Raw genomic sequence first — 18,108 nt, 5'->3', positions numbered from 1 at the left:
CTCAACATCCGTCGCCAGCAACATTTCCTACCTCATGTACCTGAATATTCCCTCACTTCTTACCCTCTCTGAATCCTGGATTCACCCCGAGGCATTACTTTTCCTGTAGTTCTCTCAAGTGCTGAGGTAGCTATTCTATCTCCCCCGGCTGATGTGCTTGTCTTAAAACTCCACAATTGGCTGAATTCAGCTTTCTGAATTTTGAAAGCCTGCACCAGGGAACTGGATGTGGCTGGAGAAACACACCTATCTGTGTTGACAGCTTTATTTGAGTCCTCATCACTGACTTCATATGACGCAAGCAAGCCACAATATTTCCCTCGTCTGTTCACTTACCCAGGCTTCGACATGATTTTCATACTCCCACCCCTCCCGTTATTTGGGGCTGATGTCCTTGATTCCTATTTCACTGAAAGCTGGAAGCAATCAGGAATTTCTCAGCAGTCAGGGACCAAATGGCCCCTTTCTGGGCACATAGAGGACACCTTGCCTTCCCTCCAATACTATGGAAGAACCTTCGTTCCTGTGGAAGACCAAGTCCCCTCCTCCCATTTCCAGTGTCCCAACCCTTTCTCCAGGACATTGCACGAGGCCTTATTCTCCCTCTAGCATGCACTTTCACTTTCCATGTGCTAGCCATCAATATGTAATATTGTCATATTTCCCAACTTAGAACAAAAACAGCACCATTTTCTCCACTTCCTTCGTATGTCACCATTTCTCTTCCCTCTTTAGCAAAACTCACCCAGAGCCACTATACTGGCTTTCTCTATTTCCTCTCCTTCTATTGCTAGTGGCACTTATGATGTGAATTTTTAAAAGCTTTTGTCTTAGTTATCGATTGCTGTGTAACAAAATACCACACATTTCATAGCTAAAACAATGCAAATGAGCTATCTCACAGTTTCTATAGGTCGGAGTTCAGACACAGCATGGCAGGATTTTCTACTCAGCGTGTCACTGGGATGAAATCAAGGTGTTGGCCAGAATTACCATCTCATCTAGGCTTAGGGTCCTCTTTGAAGCTCACTGACTGTTGGCAGAATTCAGTTCCCTGTAGTCAGGGGATCGAGGTCCGGGTTTTCTTTCCAACCATTGTCTGGGGACCTCTGGCAGCTCCTAGAGACACCCACAGTTCTTTCCTTCCCTGTGCCCCCGTAATCAGTTCAGAACCTGGAGGTTTGCTTTCTGCAGGCCAGGTGGAATACATCTCTCTGACTTCTTTTCTGACTAATGAGAGAAAACTTTCTATTTTTAAAGAGCTCGAGTGATTAAGCCAAGTTCACCCAAATCATCTTCCAAAGGTCAACTGATGTGAGACCCTAATTACATCTGAAAAATTCACAGTAGTACCTTAGTACTTAGTGTTTGATTGAATAACTGGGAGGAGGTGTGTGTAGACCAAGGGCCGGAATATTGGGAGCTACCTTAAAATTCTGCCCATCCAGGAAGACAAATTCCAAAGAAAAGATTACTCTTTCTTCTGGGCTGACAGCCCATTCAGGATGGGTGGAGAACATGACCAGTGAAGCTCCAGCTGAAGAGATTTGATCCCTATTTACCACTAAAATAGATGCAAAGCACAGCCTGTAATCTCTCCATGGTGATCCTGTGTTCTCCCATGCTCTCTAATTGAGTACATCCCACCACTACCCTTTTCAAAGTCAGCAGTGATTTCCATGTTGCCAAATACAACAGTCAATTCTCCTCATCATACCTGTTATGGACTGAGTGTTTGTGTCCCTACAAAATTCATGAGTTAAAGCCCTAGTCCCCAATGTGATGGTATTAGGAGATGGGCCTTTGGTAAATGATTAAATTGAGATGGGATCATGAGGGTGGGGCCCTCATGATGAGATTAGTGCCCTCAGAAAAAGAAGAGACACCAGATCTCTCTCTCTCTGTCATATGAGTACACAGTAAGAAGGTAGCCACCTATGAGTCAGGAAGGAGGTTCTCAACAGGAACTGAACCTGCTGGAGTCTTGATCTTGGATTTCCCAGCCTCCAGCACTATGAGAAATAAATATCTGTTATTTAAGTCACCCAGTATTTTGTTAGAGTAGCCTCAGCTTACTAAGCTAATACCTGACCTACAGCATCATTTGATGGTTAGTCGGTGTGGGGACAGAGCCCCAAAAATCAGTTTCCAGGCTCTCGGCCTCACATAGAAAGGTGCTGGCTCAGGTAGTAAATGGCCATCGACTGTGATCAAATGGCCATCAGCTGTGGCTAGTTGGCCGTCAGCTGTAACCAGTGAGCCATTGGGCACTAATATAACTGCCGTGGGTAGGCTAGCAGGAAAAGGGGGAGCTAACAAGAAGACGGTGGCTGAGTCTGCAAGCGGCACAGTGAGGGTTGAGAATTGTGTTGCTCCTGTTTCCTGTGTCTCCAACCCAGCCACCAGCGAGAATATAGTGGTGTGACTCCCCTACTTATGGCTCCGTGGGTGTTCCTTTTTGGCCTCACCATGTCCTGCGTTCTTATGTGGGGAGCGGGACCAGAGACTCCACAGGCCGCCGCGCACGACAAATGGCGCAGCGAGCAGGGTCCCCTGCACTACAGTCGGTCTCTCCCTCTGGACACATTTTTTCCTCTTAAGTTTGGGATAATATTCTCCTTTCGTTCTTCCACATGACTCACTATTTTTACCAGCCTCATTTACTAATATCTGTTCATCCTCCTTTCCTCTAAACCTTGGGACTCCTTAGGGCTTTGTTCTTAGAAATTTTCTCTTCTCCTCTATACTTACCTCCACTATGACCTTGCCTTTCAACGCTATCTAATACCAGTGGTCCACAAATGTATATCTCCTACATCCAACTGGCTCCTGGACATGTCAGACATTTCCAATGGGACTATAGTTGCTATCTTAAACTTAACATGTCCTAAACCAAACTTATGCATCACTTCATGACAAAAACCAATACCAAAACAACTAAAAGAACCTGTTCTTCTTGAGATGTTCCCCTTTCAATAAATAGCAACTTCATTTTTTTTTAGGCTATAAACCTCAAAAGCATCCCTGAGCTCTCCTCTTTCATTCCCCATATACAATCCATCAGTAAACTCTATTGACTCTACCTTGAGAATATATCCAAAATCTAACATTTCTCCCCGTGAACCCAAGCCACCACCATCCCAGCCTGGATTACTGCACTAGACTTCTAAAAGGTCTTCCTCTTTCTACTATTGCCCATGATCTTTCTCCACATAGCAACCAGAGTTAACTTTTACTAAATACATCACATCTACTCAAGGTCTGCAATAGCTGCCCATTCAGAGGAAAAGGCAAAACCCTTATAAAGGTCTCCATGGGTCTCTGTAATGTCATTACCAACCCTCTCTTCCTCCATCTCACTCTGTGCTGGTCCTATCGGCCCTTGGGTTGTTCTCAGTTCTTCCAACTGAAATATTTCTCCAGGTTCTTTACTCTGGCTGATCTCCCTGTCTTAATAATTCTTCTTCTTAGATAACTACATAGCTTCTTTTCTCACTTCAGATCTTGGCTCAAAAGTTACCCTCTCTGTCATATTCTGTCTCTCATCTTGCTTTTTTTGTTTTGAATCACCATTGAACATATAATATTTTGTTTATCTGGTTTGTATCCTCTAACCTTCCCGCTACCTGGTCCTCCTTCATGAGGGTAGTCATTTGTTTTGTTCACTAATATGTCCCTAATGATTTAACACAGTAGATGCTCAATAAACATTTGTTGCATAAGTAAATACATTTTAATCTTATCAGTACTTTTTGAAACCAATGCAAGTAATGAAATGTATAATTTCTAAGAGGCCAGGTCTTGTGTTTGACATTGAAAGAGGGTTGTCAGATCATTCTAACAAAAATACAAGATGGAAACAATTTATCAGGTAATTTTTTTCCATTATGGAATGTTTAATGATAACAATCTGCATTACATTCTTTTTCTTACCAAATAAGTAAAAGTATTTTAAAAACCTCCAACAAACCATGAAGTTTGGTTTTTACTGACTCCGGACTGGTTCTGTTATAGCCATTAAGCCAGGATTACTCATAGCACAAAAAATTATTTTCAATCTGTTATTTAGTACAGAAGTTAGAGCAATTATCAAACTAGTTTTAACATGGAGCAGCAGGTTCCCTGTGGAAAACACATTTCCACTTATCAAGAAATGACGTTTTCTCAAGGGATTTGAACATCATGTTCAAAATGCCAACTCTCCTCCCAAAGAGGATTTGGAGGGAGCCCCTTTTTTCATGTTGACAACCTCCAGATTTGAATTACTCATCAAAAGATTGATCACTATCAGCTAAAAAGCGAAAGATTCAGAGCATGATATCATGAATTCTAACTACTCCTTCTAGAAGTTGAAACTCTTTAAATTCATTTCATGAATTTCATGAATTCATTTCATGAATTTAAGGCACAAAATGTATTTGTGCCTTGCCAGTCATTTTATGACCTGCATAAATAAGAACCTCATTTTTCTGCAATTTGAATATGGCCTTCATGCCAAAAAATTGTAGCATCCATTTTCGAAAGGTGCTTTGAAACTAAATTAAATGTTGAAAATTCTTGATTCCAGCTTGATGAAGTTAGCAAAAGTGTATTGCCTTTAAAAAGCTCTGCAATCCATAATTTAAAAATTTGTGTGTCCTGTGATTTATAAATCCAACTTCTAGAACTGTATCCTAAGGAAATAGTCCTGTATGTGGAACTTAAATGGAAAGTGTTCAGGCTTTGGAGACAAAATGCTGACCCCGGTTCTAGCATTAACACCATGTGCATTTATATAAGTCTCAGTTTTGTCACCTGTAAAATGGAAGTAATCATTATACCTCATTCAAGATTGTTGTGAGAATCAGAGTTATTAGAAATACAGTCCTCTAGGCATGACTATATGTGGTATATACATAAATGGAATATTATTCCGTCATAAAAATAGTGAAGTATTAACACATATTTTGACATGGATGAACCTTGAAAACATTGTGCTAAGTGAAAGATGCCAGACACAAAATCACATATTTATGACTCTGATTTATATGAAACATCTAGAATACATAAATCCACAGAGTCAGAAAGCAGGTTAGTGGTTGCCATGGGTCAGGAGTGAGGAATGGGGAGTAACTGCTTGATGGGTGTGGGGTGTCCTTTGGGGGTTGTTAAAAAGTTCTAAAACTAGATAGTAGTAATGGCTGTACAACATTGTGAATACGCTGCCTGCCACTGAATTGTACATTTTAAAATGTTAAAACATTACATTTTATGTTATGTATATTTTACTACAGTAAAAAAAATGTTACCAGAAAAAAATTGCAAAATTGCATTTACAGTAAAATTACATTGACAGTAATCTATATCTATCTACACACACACACACACACATTGGAATTTATACACTCAAAAATTACTGGTCGGTATTTCTGCATACGTTATCACAAGTGTTTTTTTATCATTTATATTTTCTTAATTAAAAAATAAATATGCAACCTGCAGCAGATTGGGGGTGGTTATCACTTTATGAGTGATGATGTCTAATTAGTACATTGTTTTGTACACCTGAAACTAATAAAAGAAGTTATAAGTAAATAAATTGCATCATAATTATAATAAATAAATTTTAAGAACAAAGAATCAAGAAAACAAAATTGCTGTATAAATGAGAAACGTGAAAGTAGGCCCAAGAGTGACTAGCCTTGCCTGTTTATAAAATAAAAGTGTTCAGCATTATTCCGTAATTGCTACCTGCCTGCTCACAGTTCTGCGCTGTGCTTGGCTGCACAGAACCATTCTGCTCTGCGCACTAGAATTTATGAGGAATCACGTCCCACACTTCACATCTAATTTGCAAATCAGCATAGTAAGGCATAAGCCTAGAGAGTAAGCAGGAATAATTGCACCTAAATCATGACATGACAAGATAACTGTAACACTTACCATTACAGTATATAGAACTATAAATGCCCCATTAAAAAAATCTCCCTACCCCCTCCCCTGAGAGGAGGGTTCAAATACCAGACAGTGAGGTTTAAACCAAGGTATTTGGCAACTCTACTTATCATTGTCTTTATTTCTCTCAATAACCCCATGAAGAAGATAGCATTATCTTTATCCTACACATAATAAAATTTGGACTCCAGGTGAGGAATTTCTTTGGGCTCAGAATGCTAGTAAACGGTGGACCCAGAATTCAGCCCAAGCTGATGGGAGCCGGAAGCTCACGGTTGTGACAAACCGCCTCTTGTCGTTTGATGGATGGGGAAGCACACGATCAGAGAGGTAACCTGATGGGGCCAGAGTTACAGCAAACATGTGATAGACTTGGGATTTGATCCCAGGTTTCCCAGGTGAGTGAATTTCCACAAAACTCAGCTGCCTCAGAGGCATTTCTCGAGGGTACTTACTACACAGATGTCATTGCCTCAAGAAGGGCACGAAAAAGTCCACGATACAACATGAACTTAAAGAATTAGTAAAAAGATAACTGGTACTTTAGAGTAATGTATTGCTTATGCCAAGAGAATAATGATTCAACTGAGAATAAAGTTCCGACAAGAAGTTATAAAAAGTTCCAAGTTCAAACAGATGCAAATACCTTATTTTAAATGGTACAGTGATGTACGGATAACACTGAAATAAGATCCACATTAAAATTTGAGCTGTCATGCAGAATGAATGAGCTCTCTTAAAGGCTGAACAAGACAAAATGGTAAGAGCCCTGCAGGTGGAGCCCCCTGCCAGCCTTGTGAGCCACCCAGGAGCCTTTGTTCTGGGACATAATCCGTGTATGAGCAGATTTTGATATTTGAGCCACATCCCACTCACCTCCACAGATAGCCTAAAGGAAAAGCTTATCTAGACCATCTTCTCTGGCCACATTTGTAGAAGTGTGTTCAGTGGGGAACTTTGCAGCCTAAAGAGAACACATAAATCATTTTTCTTCATCTAAAACTGTCCTAACACAGCAGATTTTTCACCCAGATGAATCTACTCTGGGTTCTATTTTGCATTCTCCCTCCCACTTCTGCATACCTTTCAAACCCTGCTCATAGGCTGTCTGGGACTCTACAAGCTACTGGTCAACCAGGTGGCCTATGGTACTCTCAGTGGCCTCCTCGCAGGCACTGGAGCTAAAATTACATTTCTTTCCCGAAACTCTGACCACATCCCGCCTTCTTTAAATATCTGACCGGCTCTTTTTCTTTAATAAGTTAAATTCAAATCCAGTGACTTGACCTCCTGATCTTGCCATGTCTCACCTTCATGCTCCTATGGCCAGTGCCTCCTAGTCTTGTTTCATCTCACATCTCCCCTGCCCTGTGTTCAATCTCTCCCTCCGCTCCCTCTCAACTGCCCTTGTATTTTTGTTCTCAGGCTTTCTCTTGTGCTCCAGGCATGACAGCCCTCATCTCAGAAGCACTTTCTGACCCAGATGCCAGCCCCTCTCTCAATCTTACACCCTCAGTCTCTGTAACATCCACTTTCTTTGTGAAGCCTTCCTACGTGCCTACGGATGGTGCCACCATCATCTCAGAACCTCACTTGGTTTCCATTCCCTTGTCCCCAGCCTGTCCAATGAAAGGCTGGAATTAAGTTAACTAAGGGGGCTCCTCACTGAGATGGGTAACTTAAACACACTTCCAAGCATGAGAAGGTAAGCCGGAGATGCACTGCTTCCTCATTCATTCATTCATTCATTCATTCATTCAGCCTTCAATACCTTTGTTGAGAAATTATTAAACACCGTGTTTTCCTGAAAATAAGACCTAGCCAGACAATCAGCTCTAATGCGTCTTTTGGAGCAAAAATTAATATAAGACCTGGTCTTATTTTACTATAAGACCTGGTATAATATGATATAATATAATATAATATAATATAATATAATATAATATAATATAATAGAAGACCAGGTCTTATATTAAGTTTTGCTCCAAAAGACGCATTAGAGCTGATTGTCTAGCTAGGTCTTATTTTCAAGGAACACGGCATTAGACACTGTGCTGGGTAATCATTAAACATTAGACACTGTGCTGGGTGTGTGTGTGTATGTAATTATGTTTATGTGTGTGTCATAAAGAGCCATGGCATAGATTTTCTCAAACTTTCTTGCTCATGGCACCCTTAGTGTCTCAGTAACATTTTCATGACACAATTAGGCTGACAGTAAAAACTAATAGTTCTTTACTTTTTGAATAGTGATTTAAAACAATTTAATCAATGTCAATACCTTAACAACTAAGTGGTCATTCAAGCTCTCATAAATTGAAAGAAAACTAATATTTTTATTTAAGTTTTAAATAACCACAATTACTCCTTAGTGGCTGTATGTGCCTACTGGGCACTGCACAGGTTCTCAGTCCTTAGAATCAGATTGGACACGGCCATCCTCATTTCCCATCCCATACTGATTTTGTGCTTACTTGCTTTTTACGATAGAAACCTCTAAACTCAGCTTTGCAAAAAATGTGACATTATGAAAAGGAATGCAGCATACTGTAAATTTGAAGCTGAACTATTTCAAGCTAGACGTTCATGTGGTATCTGATGAGATGTTGCTGTATTTCTTTCAAAATTTAAAATACCCCGTAGCACAGGGTGCCTTGGTGAGCAGTTTGGGAACCACGGGGACATGGTCTTTATAGTCTGATAGAAAAGAGAAGTCATATAAATAAGGGAGGATGGATTAAGTAAGTGGTATAAAAATTCACCAGGTTAGAGGTTTTATTTGTGATTTCATGAACAAATATCGTGTCAAATAACATTCTGGTGGCTATGTGGCATTGCCTATATTTTGTTACCAAAAAGGAATTAAAAATATATATTACCATCTACTATTATAATCAGTTTAACTATTTTTTTAAATTTATTTTTAATTTATTGGGGTGACAATTGTTAGTATAATTACATAGATTTCAGGTGTGCAATTCTGTATCACATCATCCATAAATCACACTGTGTGTTCACCACCAGGAGTCAGCTCCCCTTCCATCACCATACATTTGATCCCCCTCACCCTCATCCCCCCCCCAACCCCTTTACGCTCTGGTAACCACCAAATTACGTTCCCCAGATTAATTTTCAAACCCCGTGGCCATCCTGTGGTCACCGACTGCCCTCCAATCCCCTCACCCTCCCCCCCACCCCCCACCCCTCCCGCCCATCTAGCAACCCTCAGTTTTTCCTCATTGTCTCCCAAACTGTTCAGTTTAACTATTTTTAAATTGAGATATAATTTATACATAGTAAAATGCACACATTCTAAGGGTTCATTTTGATGAAATTTTACATATGTAAACATCCATGTAACAATCACCTAGATCAAGAAATAAAATCACCTCAGAGGTTCCCTCAGGCCCTTTCCCAGTGAATTTTTCATTTAATACCTCCAGCCCCGACTCCCCCCCGCAGCCCACCTCCCATTCCCCAGTGAGGTAACCACTGTTTCTATCTCTATCCCTACAGAGTGATTTTATGTGTTCTCGAACTTCATATAATGGAATTATACACTGCACACTCTTTGTGTGTCACTTCTTTCCCAGAATAATGTCTGTGAGATTGATCCACATTGTTGCACGGATTACTAATTTGTTCTTTTCTCTTGCTGAATTATATTCCATTGTATCAATGTATCACATCATCTCTCTTTTTTTAAAGAAAGTATTTCATAAATTAGAGCAAATTATCCTTCTTCACTTTCTTTATAGATGTATTGCATATGAATGCCTCCTTAAACAATCTATTATTTAGTTTTGCTTGCTTGTGAACTTTAGAAACTTGTACACCATTTATAAGAACAGAATTTTTCTGCACTTCCTTTTTTCATTTAACATTGTTTCTGAGTCATCCATATTCAAAATGAACCTAGTCCGTTCATTTTTAGTGCTGTGTATTATTTTATTTATGAAACTGCCACAATCTATTTAATCTCCTGTTGGTAGAAATGGGCACCTCATTCATATCCTAAATATGCAGAGACTTTTCTTTTAGCAGACATTTTTAGATTTGCCAATTAATATGAGACATTTGCCATAATTTAAAATCCACCCTTTCTCATTTTACGAATTTTTTAAACCACTGTCTCACTGGGGGTTATTTTAGGACAAGTCTGCAAACCTCCAGGCAGTCCCAGGGTCAGGCTGTGCAAAGTGGCTGTTCTTGGTTCATGCAAGGACTGACTCTGGTCCTTGGGTCAATGGTCACACAGCCCCCAAATAAACACTGTCCTCCCTATTTACAATACCGACCTAAGAGAAATGCACGGTGCCAAGTGAGGAACCTGCTGTCTTAGACGATGCCAAGCATGGAACCCATTTAATGAGCGGATATGGAGGCCTGTGACAACTATTGAGAGAAAAGTGGAAAGATTTTTCAGCTGCAAGAGAAAGATGTTACAAATAGAATGTATTCTGAAATTAAAGAAGTCTGTACACCTTCAAAATCCTCCTAGTTTCTTTATCTAACTGGAAATAGTTTTGCCTTTAGGCTTTACAAAATCTTCAAACTAATCCCCCAAAGCTTTCTGACAGAAAATAATATAGTCAATTATACTATGTAACTGCACATGTAACAACTACCGTGCAGTGTCAGATGAGTAATAGACTTACTGGGGCTATCACTTTGTGAGTTATATGAATGTCTAATTACTATATTGTTTTGTACACCTGAAGCTAATTAAAAGAGAGATATAAATAAATTTAAAAAAATAAACAAAAACCTTAATAGCCTTGTTTATACTCCATTATATGGTCTATATCCCTGAATCTATCCTGTGCACTTGAGGAGAATTTGTATTCTTCAGTTACTAGATGGAGTGCTCTCTCTATATAATTAAAGTGTTTCATAATGCTATTGAAAAAAAAATAATAAGAGTTTAGTTAACCCAACTGCTATTGAGTTTCCTAAGTAACAGGCGTTCACTGAGCTAAGTGCCTTTACGTGGTTTATCTCATTCTTTTTTTTTTTTGCATTTTATTTTTTGTTACTTTTTAATTATTTTTTTTCAGTTACAGATAACATTCAGTATTATTTTATATTAGCTTCAGACGTACAGCATAGTGGTTGGACATTATTATAATCTAGGCAGCGATCCCCTGATTAGTCTAGCACATCCCTGCACTATACATAGTTGTTGCAATTTTATTGACTATATTCTCTATGCTGTACTTTATATCGCCATGACTATTTTGTAATTACCAATTTGTATTTCTTAATCCCCTCACTTTTTTCACCCACCTCCCCCAAAGTCCCTCTCTTCTGACAACCATCAGTTTATTCTTCGTATCTATGAGTCTGTTTCTATTTTGTTTGTTTGTTCATTTTATTCTTTCGATTCCAGATGTAAGTGAGATCATGTGGTATTTGTATTTCTCTATCTGACTTATTTCACTTAGGATAATGCCCTCTACATCCATCCATGTTGTTGCAAATGGTACAATTTCATTGTTTTTAATGGCAGAGTAATACTCCATTGTATAAATGTACCACAATTTCTTTATCCAACTTTCTTGATGGACACTAAGGTTGCTTCCATATCTTGGCTATTGTAAATAGTGCTGCAATGAACATAGGGGTGTACATATCTTTTCGAATTAGTGTTTAGTACTTCTTTGGATAAATACCCAGAAGTGGAATTGCTGGGTCATAAGTAGTTCTATTTTTAAAGTTTTGAGGAACCTCCATACTGTTTTCCATAGTGTCTGCACCAATTTGGAATCCCACCAATAGTGCAACTTTTCTCTACATCTTCGCCAACACTTGTTTGTTGGTTTATTGATGATGGCCATTCTGACAGGTGTGAGGTGATATCAAATTGTGGTTTTAATTTGCATTTCTCTGATGATTAGTGACATTAAACATCTTTGTATATGTCTGTTGGCCATGTGATTGTCCTCTTTGGAGAAATGTCTATTCAGGTCTTTTGCCCATCTTTGTTTTTTTTTTTAGGTGAGAATTGAACCATATATATGTATATCTTTGTTTCAGGTGTACAAAACAATGTAATAGACATTCACACCCCTCACAAAGTGATAACCACCCTCCCCTTCCTCTGCCCACTTTTAAATTGGATTGTTTTCTTGGTGTTAAGTTGTATGAGTTTTTAAATAAATGTTGGATATTAACCCCTTATCAGATGTATCATCAGCAAATATCTTCTCCCATTCAGTAGGCTGTCTTTTGTTTTTCTGATTATTTCCTTTCCTGTGCAAAATCTTTTTAGTTTAATGTAGTACCACTTGGTTATTTTTTCTTTGTTTCCCTTGTCCGAGGAGATACATCAGAAAAAAATATCACTAAGATCTAATGTCAGAGAGTTTATTGCCTATATTTTCTTCTAGGACTTTTATGGCTTCAGGTCTTACATTTAAGTCTTTAATCCATTTTGAGTTTATTCTTATATATGGTGTAAAAAGGTGGTCCAGTTTCATTTTTTGCATGTATCTGTCCAGTTTCCCCAACACCATTTATTGAATAGACTGTCTTTAACCCACTGTATGTTCTTGCCTCCTTTGTCATAGATTAAATGACTATATAAGCATGGGTTTATTTCTGGGCACTCTATTTGATTTATGTGTCTGTTTTTATGCCAATACCATGCTGTTTTGATTGATATAGCCTTGTAATATAGTTTGATATCAAGCTGCCTGATACTTCCAATTTTGTTCTTTCTCAAGATTGCTGTGGCTATTTGGGGCCTTTTGTGGTTTCACATAAATTTTAAGATTATTTGTTCTTGTTCTAAAATGCCATTGGTATTTTGATAGGGATCGCATTGAATCTGTGGATTGCTTTGGGTACTATGGACATTAATGGATGTTAATTCTTCCTATCTATGATCTCGGTATATACTTCCATTTATTTGTATCTTCTTCAGTTTTTTTCATCAGTGTCTTGTAGTTTTCCGAGTACAGGTCTTTTTCCTCCTTGGTTAAATTTATTCCTAAGTATTTTTTTTATGCAATTGCAAATGGGATTTTTAAAAAATTTCTCTTTATTACAGTTCATTATTGGTCTATAAAAATGCAATCAATTTCTGAACATTACTTTTGTATCCTGCTATTTTACTAATACATTTATCAGTTCTAACAGTTTTTTGGTAGAATCTTTTAGGTTCTTTCTCTATAGTACCATGTCATCTTTAAATAATGACAGTTTTACTTCTTCCTTTCCAATTTGGATACGTTTTATTTCTTGTCTGATTGCTGTGGCTAGGATTTCCAAAACTTATTCATTCTTCACAAGAGTACTAGACAGCTACTGTCATTATCTCACTCATCCCTTACAACAAGAGAATTGGACAGCTATTGTCATATCAGTCCCATTTTATGGATTAAGTGAGAAAATTTGCCCAAAGTCCTATAGCTAGTGAACAGCAACACTGGGTTTGAAACCAGGTCATTCTGACTCCAGAGTTTGTGTTCTTAGCCAGACACTATTGAGTCCCTTGGCACCTGCCTACCTAGTTGCCAAGAATTCTTTGGATGGTTGATATTGAACAGAAGATTTAATAATAATGGGGATGGCTAAAAAGTATTGGAAAGCTATCAAGGCAAAAAGGAACACTAACATTAGACAGAGGGAGTAACATCAGGAAGCAGCTAACATTCTTAGAGCCAGAGGAACAAAGGGAAGAGTTTGTAGTTACCAGAACCTGAAAGTTTGAAAGAGGTGTGTGCACAGCTGGGATTCAGACCTATAAATGAGAGAGACATTGTCCCGCTGGTGGTGGTGCCTCTGGAACACACAGGGAATCTCTATTGACTGACCCCAGGCACAGGGTGCTGAACGGGTGGCATGATATCTCCGAAGGGTCATCATGAGGCAGGTTGTTGGTGTGCAGAGAAAAGCTGGAAACCTAAATCAGTCACTGCTGGAACCAGCTGGCAGGAGCAAGTCCCTCCCCCCCTCCCCACCTTGCAGACTCCCTCCAGCATGCCTTGCCCTTGGCAGAGTCTGACATGGAACCCATTAGAAAGAAGAAATGTGATGTGTAGAGATTCAGCTCCAGCATCACTTCAGTATAAGAGAGAAGAGTGTGTGTGGTGCTAAGAGACAAAAGCCTAACAGTCAGACACATTGACAGGTGTGGCATTGAGGGTTCAGGTGACTCTCCAGCTCCTGGCCTGGGGTTTCATCCTGCCTCACGGCAGCTCACAGAGATGCATTAGTTTGCTTAGGCTGCCATAACAAAGTACCACTGACCAAGTGGCTTCAACAACAGAAATTTGTTTTCTCAGTTCTGGACACTAGAAGTGTGGGGATCAAGGAGTCAGCAGGTTTGGTTCTTCTGAGGCCTCTCTCTCTGCGTGTCTGCTAGAGCGTCATCTTCCTGTGTCTTTGTGTGGTCTTTTCTCTGTGCCTGTGTGTCTGGGTCCTAACCTCCTCTTCTTATAAGACCACCAGTCATATTGGATTAGAGCCCTTTTGACCTCGTTTTAACTTGCCATGGGAAAGATCCTATCTCCAAATACAATCACATTCTGAAGTACAAGGATTTAAGACTTCAACATACGAATTTGGGGTGTAGGGTCGGGGTGAGGGGACACAATGCAGCCCATAACAGGAGACCTCACCCTCCTGGAATCACGTAGCACTTGCTGTCTGTGAGATTCATTTGTCTCTCAATCATATCTGTCTTATTAGGCTCTTGAAGTGTCTTGATTTACGTGTGTGTGTATATCTTGCCCCTTCAGGAAGTCCATGTGCCTATGAAAAGCACTTCCTTGCCCAAACCTAGCACACTCCTAGGCAAATATCAGTAAGACAGTATATCTATAGAGTTAGCATAGCTTGAATTACTGCCTTATTAGAGCAGGAACATTGATTAAAAAAAAAAAAAATCCAAGGATTTCTTCAACTTGAAGTGCCCATGACTCACTGCCCTTTAAAATCAATTTTTATGCAGTTAAAACACACTTTGAGGTCTCCTGGAAACCTTTGTTATTACCTTAATTTTCCTCATGATGAGCCAGCACCAAAGCTATCAAGAACTACTGAGCTTTAAAAACACTCGAGACTGATTTTCCCTGCTGGAGGCCCTTAAGATTTCAGACATAACTGCTGATGAAGTAAACATGGGCTCCAAGATTAAGGGATGAGAAAGAAAAATATCAGGACCGAAACAGAATGTGTAAAAGTCTGTGAGCCCCAACCCACAGGCCAGCTGAAAATAGATCTCCAGTCGACCAGTTTCTTAGCCCAGCAAGAGTGAAGGTCAAGAGTGGCTGAGGGAATGGCATTGCTTGGAAAGCACACGCTCATGGAATAAATGTAAATATATGCATTCTGGGGCATTCTTTCCAGAGTCACATTGGCTTTTGGCTCTGGTCCATAGCGTGTGTAGACACAGAAGGATTGAGAGCTCTGTGCTCAGAACAGTCATTGTTTCTTCTAGAACATGCAAAAAGTTCCAATTTGTAACATTTAATTAATATTTGACTGGAGAATATGGTGAACAGCTCCCCCAAATCATTTCCCTGATGAATTGGCTCTGTGTGTGGTCTTACTAACCATATTTGTGCATTTGTCCATTTGCCTTCTTTTAGCAAGTTGTTATTGGGTGCCTGCTCCGTGCTGGGTTGTGATATGACTCTACCATGTTGCACAGTTGTCAGCTACTTTGGGTCTAGGACGAGCCACAGGATGTAGGGCAGCAATAGGGTTGGTGGCTAAAAGTGGATTCTGGGGCCAGGCAGCCTGGGTTCCGAACAGACACGAACACCTGCTGGCTCTGTGGACAATAGACAAGCTTGCCTATGACTGATTTGTAAGACAGGGATGATAATTTAACTTACCTCATGGGTATATTGTGATCATAAATTTATGTAAGGCATATGAATTACGTATTGTAATTCCTGGTTCATTATAAGAGCTAAGAAATAATTAGCTGCGATTGTTATTACTGTTCTGCAATAATATTTCTGAAATTTATTTCCTTTGTATTTTCTGTTACTCTCCCTCTTTTCCTCTTTGGGCCATTACTGCTACAAACCACAGCTTTGGGGAAAAGTTGCTGCAGTAGAAGAAAGTGAAAAAAGGCTTTTGACATTTAAATTCCAAAGCAGAGGCAGAAAGAACTTATAATGAGTTGGAACAGCCTCCTACCTTTTGAGATTAGAAACTATTCCCTGAGCTGGGGAAAGGGTGACAAAGACGTTCTCAGAGCCTGAGAAAGGAGGATCCTTGTGCCTTGGGGCAGAGAAAGCGGACAATTCAGAAGACATGGAGCATGACATTAACCTGCAGTAGATTTAGGGAGATTTAAGAGCAGACACCATGTGCCTATAGAGACTGGAACTCGACAAGGTCTCTGTCAGTCTCTCAGAGCTTCCGATGGCCAGAGCAGGGTGGGTCAGGTGGCAACAGAAGAATGAGTCTTTGTGAGAAGCACTAGCTTTAAGGACATGGAAAGTCTGACTCCAAGGAGCTTTGTAAACAAGATCCCCAGGAGCGATGTGCTGGGTTCCTGCATGGACAATAACTGAACAGGAGACAACCCACCCTGTCCAACAACTCAATTCTTCAGCACCACATAGGACCCTAAGAACTTAAAAGCAATCATTGGGGGATAGGGAATGTGTTGGGGGAACTTACAACAATTGTTATCATTATTGAAAGTTTCTGAGGCAGGGACTATGATTTTGGGCCACATAATTTATCCATAACGTGTAGCACAGGCCCTGGTCTGTAGTAGGTGCTCAATAAAATGTATATTATTTGACTGGCAGACACTGAATTAGATGCTAGGGCTATCCAGATAAGAAGGCGTGGTCTTTGCTCTTCAGGAGTTCAGAGTCTCATGGAGACACACACATGCACACACACACTCACACACTCACTCACAATGTGGTAAAGGTATAACAAAGATGCAGTGAAAGCACAGTGGAAAGAAACCCCAAACCTGATTGCAAAGCTTCAGAGAGGGGGAGATGTTGGCACTAACTTCTGTGAGGGCATCAGCAGGAGTAACATGCACACAAATATGTAGGCATGGAACAGCATGGCATGTTTGAGGGTTTATGAAGGATCCTACAGAACCAAACGCAGCTGACATTTTATTTACTGCTAATATGAAGCAGAGATTGACAAAGGACACAAAGGCCCCAGGGGGCGCTCCAGAGCAGGTCCTTGGTTGGTTAGAATGTAAAGCCTTCTCTAAATGCAGAGATGTTTCAGGCAGGTCCCTCCCAGGACATGGGGTTTTCCCAACAAAAGACCTTGGAAGCAGGAAGGAGAACTAGCCTGGAGCCTGCACAGATGGATTCAGGTTCTAGCTCCATCACCTACTAGCTCTGTAATTTTGACCAAGTGATTTAACATCCTCCTGCCTCTGAAAGAGACGATTCATCTATTACTTGAGAGGGAACAGAAAAACTGCAAGACTTGCCTGGGATTTCATCTTGGTATTGTTTAGAACGGCTCCGAGCAGTGGGTTTGAGGAGGCAGTGGAGGGATAGAGTGGAATTGCTGTCAGCAAGAAGTGCCCCACTCAGTCTGACATGCTCACTCGACCAGTTAGAATTAGCCCATAAGCCTTAAGGCAGGAAAATGCCGAATGTCCTAGAAGAGCTGAAGAGAGACCAGTGGGATTGGTGAATTAATATTTATTGAATTACTTTGTACCAGGCACTATTAGGGAGGATAGAAAAATATAGATTCACAAGCCAGTTATTATTCTTAAGAAAATCATCATTGTTCATGGGAGGAAAGCATGGGGGAACAATGGGATACATATACACAAAAGACTTTGCAGATCCAGAGAAGGGGACACTCCAGCTTATCTGCCTTCGGGGGAAGCAGAGAGGAGCAGCCACACAGAGAGGGTGGTTTCTGGATGGGGCATTAAAGACGCTTTCATAGATGTAAAATAAAGAGAAAAGCAGAGGAGATAGTTTATAATTAAACATTAAATTATATGTTAGTGGATATTTAGCCCTGAGTATGATAGTAATTGGATAAAATGTGAGTGATTCATCATTTTGAATAGATTTCTGTATACTATTGCTTTTTTTCCTTTTTTATCCCACCCCCATGTTTTTGCGTAGAGTTGTTTTCTGGTGTTCAGTGGATATTTCTTCTCTGCCTTAGTCAAGAATGTTCCATGCTGCCTTATGTCTAAATCAG

The sequence above is a fragment of the Rhinolophus ferrumequinum genome, chromosome 8, assembly GCF_004115265.2.
Source record: "Rhinolophus ferrumequinum isolate MPI-CBG mRhiFer1 chromosome 8, mRhiFer1_v1.p, whole genome shotgun sequence".
NCBI classification, from domain to species: domain Eukaryota; kingdom Metazoa; phylum Chordata; class Mammalia; order Chiroptera; family Rhinolophidae; genus Rhinolophus; species Rhinolophus ferrumequinum.
The sequence above is the reverse complement of the archived record's forward strand: the minus strand, read 5'-3'. Positions refer to the sequence as shown.